The sequence below is a fragment of the Oncorhynchus gorbuscha genome, unplaced genomic scaffold (genome assembly GCF_021184085.1).
Source record: "Oncorhynchus gorbuscha isolate QuinsamMale2020 ecotype Even-year unplaced genomic scaffold, OgorEven_v1.0 Un_scaffold_1165, whole genome shotgun sequence".
Taxonomy (NCBI): Eukaryota; Metazoa; Chordata; class Actinopteri; order Salmoniformes; family Salmonidae; genus Oncorhynchus; species Oncorhynchus gorbuscha.
Window position 1 is genome coordinate 32,388 of NW_025746028.1, and position 15,652 is coordinate 48,039.

At 52.1% G+C, this 15,652-nt stretch overlaps 1 pseudogene; it reads left to right on the forward strand.

Annotated features, from left to right (window-relative positions):
* LOC124021692 overlaps positions 1-15,652 on the forward strand; it is a 132,048-nt pseudogene that overhangs the window by 29,242 nt on the left and 87,154 nt on the right.

The window sequence follows — 15,652 nt, forward strand, 5'->3', positions numbered from 1 at the left end:
CCTTCTGCCTCTCCCCTCCTCTCTCCTCCTCCCACTTTCCTCTCTCTCCTTCTGCCTCTCCCCCTCCTCTCTCTCCTCCTCCCCCTTTCCTCTCTCTCTCTTCTGCCTCTCCCCTCCTCTCTCTCCTCCACCCCCTTTCCTCTCTTCTCCTTCTGCCTCTCTCCTCCACCCCCTTTCCTCTCTTCTCCTTCTGCCTCTCTCCTCCACCCCCTTTCCTCTCTTCTCCTTCTGCCTCTCCCCTCCTCTCTCTCCTCCTCCCCCTTTCCTCTCTCTCCTTCTGCTTCTCCCCCTCTCTCTCTCCTCCTCCCCCTTTCCTCTCTTCTCCTTCTGCCTCTCCCCTCCTCTCTCCTCCTCCCACTTTCCTCTCTCTCCTTCTGCCTCTCCCCTCCTCTCTCTCCTCCTCCCCCTTTCCTCTCTCTCCTTCTGCCTCTCCCCTCTCTCTCTCCTTCAGGTGATGGCAGGAAGACGGTTCTCCTCAAGTCCAACGAGTGTTCCTCCGAGGTGCTCAACCTCCTTGCCAACAAGGCATGCCAGTGCTATGTGGCCCTCGGCGATTGGTCCTCGGTGCAGGAGTGGCAGGCCAGCGTGCACGCCCTCAAGAAGAACCCTGGTAACCCTGCCGCAGCGAGCGTGCACCTGAAGACAGACTTCAACTACGTACGGGCACTGAGCTGCTTCGAGGACGGAGACTTCCCAGAATGCCGTGCTCAGCTGGAGCTCCTGGCGGGGGAGAGAGACGACTACGGCCTGCTCAACTCCACCTGCTCTAAGAATAAACTAGGTAGGAGGGAGAGGACTAAAGGCCTGCTCAACTCCACCTGCTCCAAGAATAAACTAGGTAGGAGGGAGAGAGAGAGGTCTAAAGGCCTGCTCAACTCCACCTCTACTGGCTCCAAGGACAAACTAGGTAGGAGGGAGAGAGAGAGGGCACTAAGGCCTGCTCAACTCCACCTGCTCTAAGAATAACCTAGGTAGGAGGGAGAGAGGTCTAAAGGCCTGCTCAACTCCACCTCTACTGGCTCCAAGGACAAACTAGGTAGGAGGGAGAGGGAGGACTAAAGGCCTGCTCAACTCCACCTGCTCCAAGAATAAACTAGGTAGGAGGGAGAGAGAGGGAGGACTAAAGGCCTGCTCAACTCTACCTGCTCCAAGAATAAACTAGGTAGGAGGGAGAGATGGGGCACTACGGCCTGCTCAACTCCACCTGCTCCAAGAATAAACTAGGTAGGAGGGAGAGCGAGAACTAAGGCCTGCTCAGCTCCACCTGCTCTAAGAATAAACTAGGTAGGAGGGAGAGAGAGCACTAAAGGCCTGCTCAACTCCACCTGCTCCAAGAATAAACTAGGTAGGAGGGAGAGAGAGAACTAAGGCCTACTCAACTCTACCTGCTCCAAGAATAAACTAGGTAGGAGGGAGAGAGAGAGCACTAAAGGCCTGCTCAACTCCACCTGCTCTAAGAATAAACAAGGTAGGAGGGAGAGAGAGAGGACTACGGCCTGCTCAACTCCACCTGCTCCAAGAATAAACTAGGTAGGAGGGAGAGCGAGAACTAAGGCCTGCTCAACTCTACCTGCTCCAAGAATAAAGTAGGTAGGAGGGAGAGCGAGAACTAAGGCCTGCTCAACTCTACCTGCTCCAAGAATAAAGTAGTTAGGAGGGTGTCTGAGACTGCCCCCTTCAGTTTTGAGTCTATTCTCCTTAGAGGTGTGTGTGTTTTTCTAACGTGTCTGTTTGTTTCTAACGTGTGTGTGTGTAGACCTGAAGCGTCTCCTCCCGGCAGTGTTGAGTCCGGACCCCTCAGAGCTGCAGAAGGCCATTGAGGTGCAGCTGCTGCGGAGCGCTGTGGCTGCCATGACAACGGCCAATCACGAGCAGGAACAGAAGGCCATGCCCACCTCTGAGTGAGTCTCTCATTGGATTTTGGAGGTCACTTTTAGTTGAATCCTGTATTAATGTGTTAGTGCTGGGTAGGAACAAAAACCTGCTGGATTGTGGAACACTTCATTGGGAAGATCTCAATCGCATACAACTCGTCTCCTTCTCAAAAACCCATTGGAGGAGGTGAGAGATGGGCGGGGACCTCTGGCTCTGTCATCCAATGGGAGAGCGAGGAGACGGCAGTATTTCATTGAGCTCTTCCATGATGTCTTCCACGTTCCATTTGGGTTGAGCTGAGTACTGTTGGACTGACTGCGGGTTCTGTCTGTGCTGCCCTATGGGCCCTGGTCAAAAGGAGGGAACCATTTGGGACAGACTATGTACACTTTCGTTCACTACTTCCCACCTGTCTAAACGCTTCGGTAATTGGTGGAGACTTAGTGGGAGTTTCCACCATGTTTCTGAACCCAGTCATTTCCTTTTCAATATATAATAATATAATAATATATGCCATTTAGCAGACGCTTTTATCCAAAGCGACTTACAGTCATGTGTGCATACATTCTACGTATGGGTGGTCCCGGGGATCGAACCCACTACCCTGGCGTTACAAGCGCCATGCTCTACCAACTGAGCTACAGAAGGACCGCCTCTTTTCGATCAGCGACAGGAAGTGAAGACACTGGGAGGAAGGAGAGGTAATATCTTACGTGTTCTGTGTGTGTGTTTACAGTACCCTGGTCCGTTATCTGAAGCAGACGGGTCGTATCTCTCTGGGTCCCCTCCGCCTCTCCACCCTCACCCTCTCTGACGGCCTGCCCACCCTCACCCTGCAGCTATACTGCTGCTCTGCCCTGGAGAACACACTGAGTGGACAGGAGGTACACACACACACACACACACACACACACACACACACACACACACACACACACACACACACACACACACACACACACACACACACACACACACACACACACAGACCCTCGCCACCCAGCAGCTATACTGCTGCTCTGCCCTGTAGAACACACTGAGCGGACAGGAGGTACACACACACACACACACAGACCCTCGCCACCCTGCAGCTATACTGCTGCTCTGCCCTGGAGAACACACTGAGTGGACAGGAGGTACACACACACACACACACACACACACACACACACACACACACACACACACACACACACACACACACACACACACACACACACACACAGACCCTCGCCACCCAGCAGCTATACTGCTGCTCTGCCCTGTAGAACACACTGAGCGGACAGGAGGTACACACACACACACACACACACACACACACACACACACACACACACAGACCCTCGCCACCCTGCAGCTACACTGCTGCTCTGCCCTGGAGAACACACTCAGCGTCCTCTACATGGCCAACAGTATGTGGACACCTGATCGTCAAAACGTCTCATTCCAAAATTACAGGCATTAATACAGAGTTGGTCCCCCTTTGCTGCTATAACAGCCTCCGCTCTTCTGGGAAGGCTTTCCACTAGATGTTGGAACATTGCTGCTATAACAGCCTCCACTCTTCTGGGAAAGCTTTCCACTAGATGTTGGAACATTGCTGCTATAACAGCCTCCACTCTTCTGGGAAGGCTTTCCACTAGATGTTGGAACATTGCTGCTATAACAGCCTCCACTCTTCTGGGAAGGCTTTCCACTAGATGTTGGAACATTGCTGTGGGAACTTGCTTCCATTCAGCCACAAGATCATTAGTGAGGTTGGGCTCTGATGTTGGGCGATTAGGCCTGGCTCGCAGTCAGCATTCCAATTAATCCCAGAGGTGTTCTATGGGGTTGAGGTCAGGGCTCTGTGCAGGCTAGTCAAGTTCTTCCACACCGATCTCGACAAACAATTTCTGTATGGACCTGGCTTTGTGCACGGGGGCATTGTCATGCTGAAACAGGAAAGGACCTTCCCCAAACTGTTACCACAAAGTTGGAAGCAAAGAATCATCGAGAATGTCATTGTATGCTGTAGCGTTAAGATTTCCCTTCACTGGAACTAAGGCTCCTAGCCTGAACCGTGAAAAACAGCCCCAGACCATTATTATTATGACATTGAGCACAGTGATCTTAGGCTTGTGTGCGGCTGCTCTGCCATGGAAACCCATTTCATGAAGCTCTCGACGAACAGTTCTTGTGCCGATGTTGCTTCCAGAAGGCAGTTGGGAACTCAGCAGTGAGTGTTGCAACAGAGGACTGACGATTCTTACGAGCTACGCGCTTCAGCACTCTGCAGTCCTGTTCTGTGAGCTTGTGTGGCCTACCACTTTGCGGCTGAGCCGTTGTTGCTCCTAGACGTTTCCCACTTCACAATAACAGCACTCACAGTTAACAGGGTCAGCTCTAGCAGGGCAGAAGTTTGACCAACTGACTTGTTGGAAAGGTGGCATCCTATGACGTTGTCACGTTGAAAGTCACTGAGCTCTTCAGTAAGGCGTACCAGTCTCTCATTCTACTGCCAATGTTTGTCTATGGAGATTGCTCGGTTTTATACACCTGTCAGCAACGGGCGTGGCTGAAATAGCCAAATTCACTCATTTGAAGGGGTGTCTACATACTGCTATGTGTGAGTACACCCCCCTAACCCTCTCCTCCTCTCCAGCGGTGTCTACATACTACCCCCCCTAACCCTCTCCTCCTCTCCAGGACTGTCTGATTCCTCTGTACAGTGAAGCTCTCAGCTCCTGTAAACAGCAGGACGTCCAGCCGTGGCTCCAGGCACTGAGATACACCATCTACCAGAGACAGCTACTGCTCAGGCTGAAAGGTAGACCGCGTGTCTGTGTGTGTGTGTGTGTGTGTGTGTGTGTGTGTGTGTGTGTGTGTGTGTGTGTGTGTGTGTGGTCCCCATCGCTGTGTCTTTGTCATGTGACTCACGCTAACCCTCTCCCTCTTCCTGTGTTCCATTACCCAGGCTCCTCTGCTCTGCTGGATGGCCACCTGATGGAACTATGTCTGACGGCCGTCAAATTCGCCCGGAAACAGGGGAACATCGCCCTGGCAACGCGTCTGCTGGGCCAGTGCAGCGAGGAAGAGGAGGAGGAAGGGGAGGAGGAGGGGTTGAGCCGTGCATTCAGGAGTCTGTCACTAGCGGGTGCTGTGGGGGAGAAGTGGGGACCTGAATTACAGATCGAGAAGGCTAAAGTCCTCTGCACCGCGGGTGTGTGTGTGTGTGTGTGTCCCTGTGTGTCCCTGTGTGTGTGTGTGTCCCTGTGTGTGTGTGTGTCCCTGTGTGTGTGTGTGTGTCCCTGTGTGTGTGTGTGTGTCCCTGTGTGTGTGTGTGTGTCCCTGTGTGTGTGTGTGTGTCCCTGTGTGTGTGTGTGTGTGTGTGTGTGTGTGTGTGTGTGTGTCCCTGTGTGTGTGTGTCCCTGTGTGTGTGTGTCCCTGTGTGTGTGTGTCCCTGTGTGTGTGTGTCCCTGTGTGTGTGTGTCCCTGTGTGTCCCTGTGTGTGTGTGTCCGTGTGTGTTTCCCTGTGTGTGTGTGTGTCTGTGTGTGTGTGTGTCTGTGTGTGTGTCTGTGTGTGTGTGTGTGTGTGTGTGTGTGTGTGTGTGTGTGTGTGTGTGTGTGTGTGTGTGTGTGTGTGTCCCTGTGTGTCCCTGTGTGTCCCTGTGTGTGTGTGTGTCCCTGTGTGTGTGTGTGTCCCTGTGTGTGTGTGTGTCCCTGTGTGTGTGTGTGTCCCTGTGTGTGTGTGTGTCCCTGTGTGTGTGTGTGTCCCTGTGTGTGTGTGTGTCCCTGTGTGTGTGTGTGTCCCTGTGTGTGTGTGTGTCCCTGTGTGTGTGTGTGTCCCTGTGTGTGTGTGTGTCCCTGTGTGTGTGTCCCTGTGTGTGTGTCCCTGTGTGTGTGTCCCTGTGTGTGTGTCCCTGTGTGTGTGTGTGTCTCTGTGTGTGTGTGTGTCTCTGTGTGTGTGTGTGTCTCTGTGTGTGTGTGTGTCTCTGTGTGTGTGTGTGTCTCTGTGTGTGTGTGTCTCTGTGTGTGTGTGTGTGTGTGTGTGTGTGTGTGTGTGTGTGTGTGTGTGTGTGTGTGTGTGTCTGTGTGTGTGTGTGTGTCTGTGTGTGTGTGTGTGTGTCCCTGTGTGTCTGTGTGTGTGTGTGTGTGTCCCTGTGTGTGTGTGTGTGTGTGTCCCTGTGTGTGTGTGTGTCCCTGTGTGTGTGTGTGTGTCCCTGTGTGTGTGTGTGTGTGTGTGTCTCTGTGTGTGTGTGTGTGTGTGTGTGTGTGTGTGTGTGTGTGTGTGTGTGTGTGTGTCTCTGTATGTGTGTGTGTGTGTCTCTGTATGTGTGTGTGTGTCTCTGTATGTGTGTGTTTTGGCTTTACTCGTCTTTCTCTTTATCCACTTATTCCTCCCCCAACCTTCTCTCACGCTCCACCTCTCTCCCCTCCTCTCCCCGTCTCCCCTCCAGGTCAGTCCCTGGTAGCCATGGAGATGTTGAGTTCCTGTGCTCTGTCTTTCTGTCGCTCAGGGAAGTGTGAGCGAGCCGCCTGTCGCTCCGTCCTCACTCTGTGTAAGTAGTGGTTTCACTGTGTCACAAATGGCCCCCTAATTCCCTACGTAGGGGCTCTTATTGGGGGGGGGGATAGAGTGCCATTTGAGATGCAAGGCGTGCCAGCGTTGGTAACAGTCTCCCTGTGCATGCTGGGTAATGGATGCCTGATACTCTGTTCCAACCGTCTGTCTCTGTGTCTGTAGGTAAGTGGCTGCTGGCGGACTGGAAAGACATGACCCCTCAGCTCAAACAGGTGGTGAAGAGGTCAGGGGTCATGACCCCAGGGGTCGCCGCCTTGCCCCCCATCAGCCGGAACATCACAGCCCTGCTGGAGCTACCCCTGGAGGACCAGGGCATGCCCCGAATCACAGCTGAGACCACAGGTAGGACACCCCCCCTCCCTGACCCCTCTTCCTCCAGTCTACCCTACACCCTAACCCCTCTCTCTCTGCCTCTTGTGAGTGTAGGAAAACCGGACTTGATCCCGGAGCAGCTCTACCAGTCTGTACCCTAACCCCTACACCCTAACCCCTCTTCCTCCAGTCTGTACCCTAACCCCTCTCCCTCCAATCTGTACCCTAACCCCTACACCCTAACCCCTCTTTTCCTCCAGTCTGTACCCTAACCCCTACACCCTAACCCCTCTCTTCCTCCAGTCTGTACCCTAACCCCTACACCCTAACCCCTCTCTTCCTCCAGTCTGTACCCTAACCCCTCTCTTCCTCCAGTCTGTACCCTAACCCCTACACCCTAACCCCTCTCCCTCCAGTCTGTACCCTAACCCCTCTCCCTCCAATCTGTACCCTAACCCCTACACCCTAACCCCTCTCTCTCTCTGCCTCCATAGTGAGTGTGGGTGTAGGAGAACCAGACTTGGTCCTGGGGCAGCTCTACCAGTCTGTACCCTAACCCCTACACCCTAACCCCTCTCTTCCTCCAGTCTGTACCCTACACCCTAACCCCTCTCTCTCTCTGCCTCCATAGTGAGTGTGGGTGTAGGAGAACCAGACTTGGTCCTGGGGCAGCTCTACCAGTCTGTACCCTAACCCCTACACACTAACCCCTCTCTCTCTCTGCCTCCATAGTGAGTGTGGGTGTAGGAGAACCAGACTTGGTCCTGGGGCAGCTCTACCAGTCTGTACCCTAACCCCTACACCCTAACCCCTCTCTCTCTCTGCCTCCATAGTGAGTGTGGGTGTAGGAGAACCAGACTTGGTCCTGGGGCAGCTCTACCAGTTGTCCACCAGTCAGGCTCCGGAGGTGGCCAAGTCCTGGGCGGCTCTCGCCAGCTGGGCCTATCGTTGGGGACGGAAGGTGGTCGACAACGCCAGGTACATATTCTGACAGTTGTTGTCACGCAGCAGGTTATCGTGAAACACACATGACGTGGTGCGTTCTGTGGTAGAAGCTGATAACATGAATATAGACGTGGTTCGTTCTGTGGTAGAAGCTGATGACGTGGTGCGTTCTGTGGTAGAAGCTGATAACATGACGTGGTGCGTTCTGTGGTAGAAGCTGATAACATGACGTGGTGCGTTCTGTGGTAGAAGCTGATAACATGACGTGGTGCGTTCTGTGGTAGAAGCTGATAACATGACGTGGTGAGTTCTGTGGTAGAAGCTGATAACATGAATATAGACCTGGTGCGTTCTGTGGTAGAAGCTGATAACATGACCTGGTGCGTTCTGTGGTAGAAGCTGATAACATGAATATAGACCTGGTGCGTTCTGTGGTAGAAGCTGATAACATGACCTGGTGCGTTCTGTGGTAGAAGCTGATAACATGAATATAGACGTGGTGCGTTCTGTGGTAGAAGCTGATAACATGACGTGGTGCGTTCTGTGGTAGAAGCTGATAACATGACGTGGTGCGTTCTGTGGTAGAAGCTGATAACATGAATATAGACGTGGTGCGTTCTGTGGTAGAAGCTGATAACATGAATATAGACGTGGTGCGTTCTGTGGTAGAAGCTGATAACATGAATATAGACGTGGTTCGTTCTGTGGTAGAAGCTGATAACATGACGTGGTGCGTTCTGTGGTAGAAGCTGATAACATGACGTGGTGCGTTCTGTGGTAGAAGCTGATAACATGACCTGGTGCGTTCTGTGGTAGAAGCCGTTGCTGATTTAAACATTATTTTTAAAATTCTTATGCAATGTTGACATTCCTCTTTCCCCTCTCTCTCCTCTAATCTCCCTCCTTTCACCTCTCCTCCCAAATGTCCGTCCCTTCCTTTCTCCTCTCTCTCCTCCCATCTCCCTCTCCTTTCACCTCTCCTCCCCTACGTCCGTCCCTTCCTTTCTCCTCTCTCTCCTCCCATCTCCCTCTCCTTTCACCTCTCCTCCCCTACGTCCGTCCCTTCCTTTCTCCTCTCTCTCCTCCCATCTCTCTCTCATCTCCTCCCTCCATCCCTCCAGTCAAGGTGAAGGTGTGCCCTTGCTCCCGGGAGAGAAGAAGGAGATCGAGGAGCTTCTCCCAGAATGCACCAGTGAGGAGGACAAGGAGAACATCTTCAGCATCCTGGGTCAGGCCATGTGTCGACCTGCTGGAATACAGGTGTGTGTGTGTGTGTGTGTGTGTGTGTGTGTGTGTGTGTGTGTGTGTGTGTGTGTGTGTGTGCTCATGAGGAATGAATTAGTAACTATTGTTTTAGTATGTACACATCTCGTACTTTCTCCCGGTGTTCTGAAAAGATCATAGTTCATCCAGGATAGAAGTTTAGAAACTGAGTCTACATGCAACTGAATAACTCAGGGGCTTGGTATGTGTCTGTCTCTTTCCATGTATCTCTCTACCTCTTAGACTCTATAGTCTTGATTCCTGACTGTCTCTACCTCTTAGACACTATAGTCTTGATTCCTGACTGTCTCTACCTCTTTTAGTCTCTATAGTCTTGATTCCTGACTGTCTCTACCTCTTTTGGTCTCTATAGTCTTGATTCCTGACTGTCTCTACCTCTTAGACTCTATAGTCTTGATTCCTGACTGTCTCTACCTCTTAGACTCTATAGTCTTGATTCCTGACTGTCTCTACCTCTTAGTCTCTATAGTCTTGATTCCTGACTGTCTCTACCTCTTTTGGTCTCTATAGTCTTGATTCCTGACTGTCTCTACCTCTTTTAGTCTCTATAGTCTTGATTCCTGACTGTCTCTACTTCTTTTAGTCTCTATAGTCTTGATTCCTGACTGTCTCTACTTCTTTTAGTCTCTATAGTCTTGATTCCTGACTGTCTCTACCTCTTAGACTCTATAGTCTTGATTCCTGACTGTCTCTACCTCTTAGTCTCTATAGTCTTGATTCCTGACTGTCTCTACCTCTTTTGGTCTCTATAGTCTTGATTCCTGACTGTCTCTACCTCTTTTGGTCTCTATAGTCTTGATTCCTGACTGTCTCTACTTCTTTTAGTCTCTATAGTCTTGATTCCTGACTGTCTCTACTTCTTTTAGTCTCTATAGTCTTGATTCCTGACTGTCTCTACCTCTTAGACTCTATAGTCTTGATTCCTGACTGTCTCTACCTCTTTTAGACTCTATAGTCTTGATTCCTGACTGTCTCTACCTCTTTTAGTCTCTAGGATCACCCAACCTGATAGACTGTAACTGTAATTATGATCCACGTCACAAAAATAAGAAAGAAAAATAAATGTAACCATCTTGGCGTTAACTAGAGTTTAGAAGACTGAGCGATGAAGAATGAATGAGTGTCAGGTATTGGCTATGGAGGCAATGCTTCTAAAATGCCTTGGCACTAGATTTGAGATTTTTTTATCAGTTTTGAAAATCTGAAATAATGTATGTGCTGTGTAAAGAAATCCAATCAGCACCTCTTTACAAAGTCTGAAACAGCGTTCAGACAAAACCCTCCAAGAATAAAGGCTGTTGGTGTTCGTTCTATTCACATGTTAGTGACGTTTACCAGGCTGAATGGAATGTTGTCAGGAAAGTATTACAACCCTGTATAGACTTGGTACAATTCTAGAATGGCGATCAGACTCACAAACAGCGTGCGTACGAATATGTGGAGGGGGGGGGGACCCCAACTCGGAGCGTGCTACATCTCCAATTTGCCACTCGGGTCTAGGTTTGGGATTCACCATCTGCCTGCTCATAACTCTCTCTCTCTCTCTCTCTCTCTCTCTCTCTCTCTCTCTCTCTCTCTCTCTCTCTCTCTCTCTCTCTCTCTCTCTCTCTCTCTCTCTCTCTCTCTCTCTCTCTCTCCTCTCTCTCTCTCTCTCGCTCTCTCTCTCGCCCTCTCTCGCCCTCTCTCTTCGCCCTCTCTCGCCCTCTCTCTCTCTCGCCCTCTCTCGCCCTCTCTCGCCCTCTCTCGCCCTCTCTCGCCCTCTCTCGCCCTCTCTCGCCCTCTCTCGCCCTCTCTCGCCCTCTCTCGCCCTCTCTCGCCCTCTCTCGCCCTCTCTCGCCCTCTCTCGCCCTCTCTCGCCCTCTCTCGCTCTCTCTCTCGCCCTCTCTCTCTCTCGCTCTCTCTCTCTCCCCACCCCTCTCTCTCTCTCTCCCCCCTGGTTACCCCCTCTCTCTCTCTCTCCCCCCCCACCCCTCTCTCTCTCTCCCCCCACCCCTCTCTCTCTCTCTCCCCCCCCCCTCTCTCTCTCTCTCCCCCCCCCCCTCTCTCTCTCTCCCCCCCCACCCCTCTCTCTCCCTCCAGGATGAGGACATGGCCCTGCAGCAGGAGGAGGAGGATGACATGGTGGATGTGATCTGGAGACAGCTGCTGTCTGCCTGTCCCTGGCTGGAGGAGCAGGGGAGGGGGGTTCAGGGTGGGGGTAGTGGGGTGATGGAGGGTCTGATCCGGGTCTGGAGGAGGGTGGTGGACAGGATCTTCAGTCTCTACAGGGTCTCCTGCGGTGCCTACTTCACCTTCCTCAAACTTAACGCTGGACAGGTGGGTGGAACTCAGTCTCTCTCCAGGGGGACTGGGACTGGCAGGGCGTACTGGGACTGGCAGGGGGACTGGCAGGGGGACTGGGACTGGCAGGGGGACTGGCAGGGGGACTGGGACTGGCAGGGGTACTGGCAGGGGGACTGGGACTGGCAGGGGTACTGGCAGGGGGACTGGGACTGGCAGGGGGTACTGGCAGGGGGACTGGGACTGGCAGGGGGTACTGGCAGGGGCCTGGGACTGGCAGGGGGTACTGGCAGGGGGACTGGGACTGGCAGGGGTACTGGCAGGGGGACTGGGACTGGCAGGGGGTACTGGCAGGGGGTACTGGCAGGGCGTACTGGGACTGGCAGGGGGACTGGGACTGGCAGGGGGGACTGGGACTGGCAGGGGGGACTGGGACTGGCAGGGGGGACTGGGACTGGTTAGTCAGGGACTATCTCCATGGGAATTTTCCTTTGGGTGTTATTTTTAGTCCAGGATGAAGTTTAATCTGTCTGGGAGCCCTACGAGTTCTGGCTGGTTAATCTGTCTGGGAGCCCTACGAGTTCTGTCTAGTTAATCTGTCTCGGAGCCCTACGAGTTCTGGCCAGTTAATGTGTCTGGGAGCCCTACGAGTTCTGTCTAGTTAATCTGTCTGGGAGCCCTACGAGTTCTGGCCAGTTAATGTGTCTGGGAGCCCTACGAGTTCTGTCTGGTTAATCTGTCTGGGAGCCCTACGAGATCTGTCTGGTTAATCTGTCTGGGAGCCCTACGAGTTCTGTCTAGTTAATCTGTCTGGGAGCCCTACGAGTTCTGTCTAGTTAATCTGTCTGGGAGCCCTACGAGTTCTGTCTAGTTAATCTGTCTGGGAGCCCTACGAGTTCTGTCTAGTTAATCTGTCTGGGAGCCCTACGAGTTCTGTTTTGTTAATCTGTTTGGGAGCCCTACGAGTTCTGGCCGGTTAATCTGTCTGGGAGCCCTACGAGTTCTGTCTGGTTAATCTGTCTGGGAGCCCTACGAGTTCTGTCTGGTTAATCTGTCTGGGAGCCCTACGAGTTCTGTCTGGTTAATCTGTCTGGGAGCCCTACGAGTTCTGTCTGGTTAATCTGTCTGGGAGCCCTACGAGTTCTGTCTAGTTAATCTGTCTGGGAGCCCTACGAGTTCTGTCTTGTTAATCTGTCTGGGAGCCCTACGAGTTCTGGCCGGTTAATCTGTCTGGGAGCCCTACGAGTTCTGGCCGGTTAATCTGTCTGGGAGCCCTACGAGTTCTGGCCGGTTAATCTGTCTGGGAGCCCTACGAGTTCTGGCCGGTTAATCTGTCTGGGAGCCCTACGAGTTCTGGCCAGTTAATCTGTCTGGGAGCCCTACGAGTTCTGGCCAGTTAATCTGTCTGGGAGCCCTACGAGTTCTGGCCAGTTAATGTGTCTGGGAGCCCTACGAGTTCTGTCTAGTTAATCTGTCTGGGAGCCCTACGAGTTCTGGCCAGTTAATGTGTCTGGGAGCCCTACGAGTTCTGTCTAGTTAATCTGTCTGGGAGCCCTACGAGTTCTGTCTAGTTAATCTGTCTGGGAGCCCTACGAGTTCTGTCTAGTTAATCTGTCTGGGAGCCCTACGAGTTCTGGCCAGTTAATGTGTCTGGGAGCCCTACGAGTTCTGTCTAGTTAATCTGTCTGGGAGCCTGGCCCTACGAGTTCTGTCTAGTTAATCTGTCTGGGAGCCCTACGAGTTCTGTCTAGTTAATCTGTCTGGGAGCCCTACGAGTTCTGTCTAGTTAATCTGTCTGGGAGCCCTACGAGTTCTGGCCAGTTAATCTGTCTGGGAGCCCTACGAGTTCTGGCCAGTTAATCTGTCTGGGAGCCCTACGAGTTCTGGCCAGTTAATCTGTCTGGGAGCCCTACAAGTTCTGGCCAGTTAATGTGTCTGGGAGCCCTACGAGTTCTGGCCAGTTAATGTGTCTGGGAGCCCTACGAGTTCTGTCTAGTTAATCTGTCTGGGAGCCCTACGAGTTCTGGCCAGTTAATGTGTCTGGGAGCCCTACGAGTTCTGTCCAGTTAATCTGTCTGGGAGCCTGGCCCTACGAGTTCTGTCTAGTTAATGTGTCTGGGAGCCCTACGAGTTCTGGCCAGTTAATGTGTCTGGGAGCCCTACGAGTTCTGTCCAGTTAATCTGTCTGGGAGCCTGGCCCTACGAGTTCTGTCTAGTTAATCTGTCTGGGAGCCCTACGAGTTCTGGCCAGTTAATCTGTCTGGGAGCCCTACGAGTTCTGGCCAGTTAATCTGTCTGGGAGCCTGGCCCTACGAGTTCTGTCTAGTTAATCTGTCTGGGAGCCCTACGAGTTCTGGCCAGTTAATCTGTCTGGGAGCCCTACGAGTTCTGGCCAGTTAATCTGTCTGGGAGCCCTACGAGTTCTGGCCAGTTAATGTGTCTGGGAGCCCTACGAGTTCTGGCCAGTTAATGTGTCTGGGAGCCCTACGAGTTCTGGCCAGTTAATGTGTCTGGGAGCCCTACGAGTTCTGTCTAGTTAATCTGTCTGGGAGCCCTACGAGTTCTGGCCAGTTAATGTGTCTGGGAGCCCTACGAGTTCTGTCCAGTTAATCTGTCTGGGAGCCTGGCCCTACGAGTTCTGTCTAGTTAATGTGTCTGGGAGCCCTACGAGTTCTGGCCAGTTAATGTGTCTGGGAGCCCTACGAGTTCTGTCCAGTTAATCTGTCTGGGAGCCTGGCCCTACGAGTTCTGTCTAGTTAATCTGTCTGGGAGCCGTACGAGTTCTGGCCAGTTAATGTGTCTGGGAGCCCTACGAGTTCTGGCCAGTTAATGTGTCTGGGAGCCCTACGAGTTCTGGCCAGTTAATGTGTCTGGGAGCCCTACGAGTTCTGGCCAGTTAATGTGTCTGGGAGCCCTACGAGTTCTGGCCAGTTAATCTGTCTGGGAGCCCTACGAGTTCTGTCTAGTTAATCTGTCTGGGAGCCCTACGAGTTCTGTCTAGTTAATCTGTCTGGGAGCCCTACGAGTTCTGTCTGGTTAATCTGTCTGGGAGCCCTACGAGTTCTGGCCAGTTAATGTGTCTGGGAGCCCTACGAGTTCTGTCTGGTTAATCTGTCTGGGAGCCTGGCCCTACGAGTTCTGTCTAGTTAATCTGTCTGGGAGCCCTACGAGTTCTGTCTAGTTAATCTGTCTGGGAGCCCTACGAGTTCTGTCTGGTTAATCTGTCTGGGAGCTCTATGAGTTCTGTCTAGTTAATCTGTCTGGGAGCCCTACGAGTTCTGTCTAGTTAATCTGTCTGGGAGCCCTACGAGTTCTGTCTGGTTAATCTGTCTGGGAGCCCTACGAGTTCTGTCTGGTTAATCTGTCTGGGAGCCCTACGAGTTCTGTCTAGTTAATCTGTCTGGGAGCCCTACGAGTTCTGTCTAGTTAATCTGTCTGGGAGCCCTACGAGTTCTGTCTAGTTAATCTGTCTGGGAGCCCTACGAGTTCTGTCTGGTTAATCTGTCTGGGAGCCCTACGAGTTCTGGCCAGTTAATCTGTCTGGGAGCCCTACGAGTTCTGTCTGGTTAATCTGTCTAGTTAATCTGTCTAGTTAATCTGTCTGGGAGCCCTACGAGTTCTGGCCAGTTAATCTGTCTGGGAGCTCTACGAGTTCTGTCTAGTTAATCTGTCTGGGAGCCCTACGAGTTCTGTCTAGTTAATCTGTCTGGGAGCCCTACGAGTTCTGTCTGGTTAATCTGTCTGGGAGCCCTACGAGTTCTGTCTGGTTAATCTGTCTGGGAGCCCTACGAGTTCTGTCTAGTTAATCTGTCTGGGAGCCCTACGAGTTCTGTCTAGTTAATCTGTCTGGGAGCCCTACGAGTTCTGTCTGGTTAATCTGTCTGGGAGCCCTACGAGTTCTGGCCAGTTAATCTGTCTGGGAGCCCTACGAGTTCTGTCTGGTTAATCTGTCTATTTAATCTGTCTAGTTAATCTGTCTGGGAGCCCTACGAGTTCTGGCCAGTTAATCTGTCTGGGAGCCCTACGAGTTCTGTCTAGTTAATCTGTCTGGGAGCCCTACGAGTTCTGTCTAGTTAATCTGTCTGGGAGCCCTACGAGTTCTGTCTAGTTAATCTGTCTGGGAGCCCTACGAGTTCTGTCTTGTTAATCTGTCTGGGAGCCCTACGAGTTCTGTCTTGTTAATCTGTCTGGGAGCCCTACGAGTTCTGTCCAGTTAATCTGTCTGGGAGCCCTACGAGTTCTGTCTAGTTAATCTGTCTGGGAGCCCTACGAGTTGTCTACAAGATGAATGTTAAAGTAGAATGTCCCGGTATTGCTATTCACTTGACTGTTTCTATTCATCTAGAACTTGTGAAAGTTTGGGATGTTGTAGGAAGATGCCTTCTCTTATAG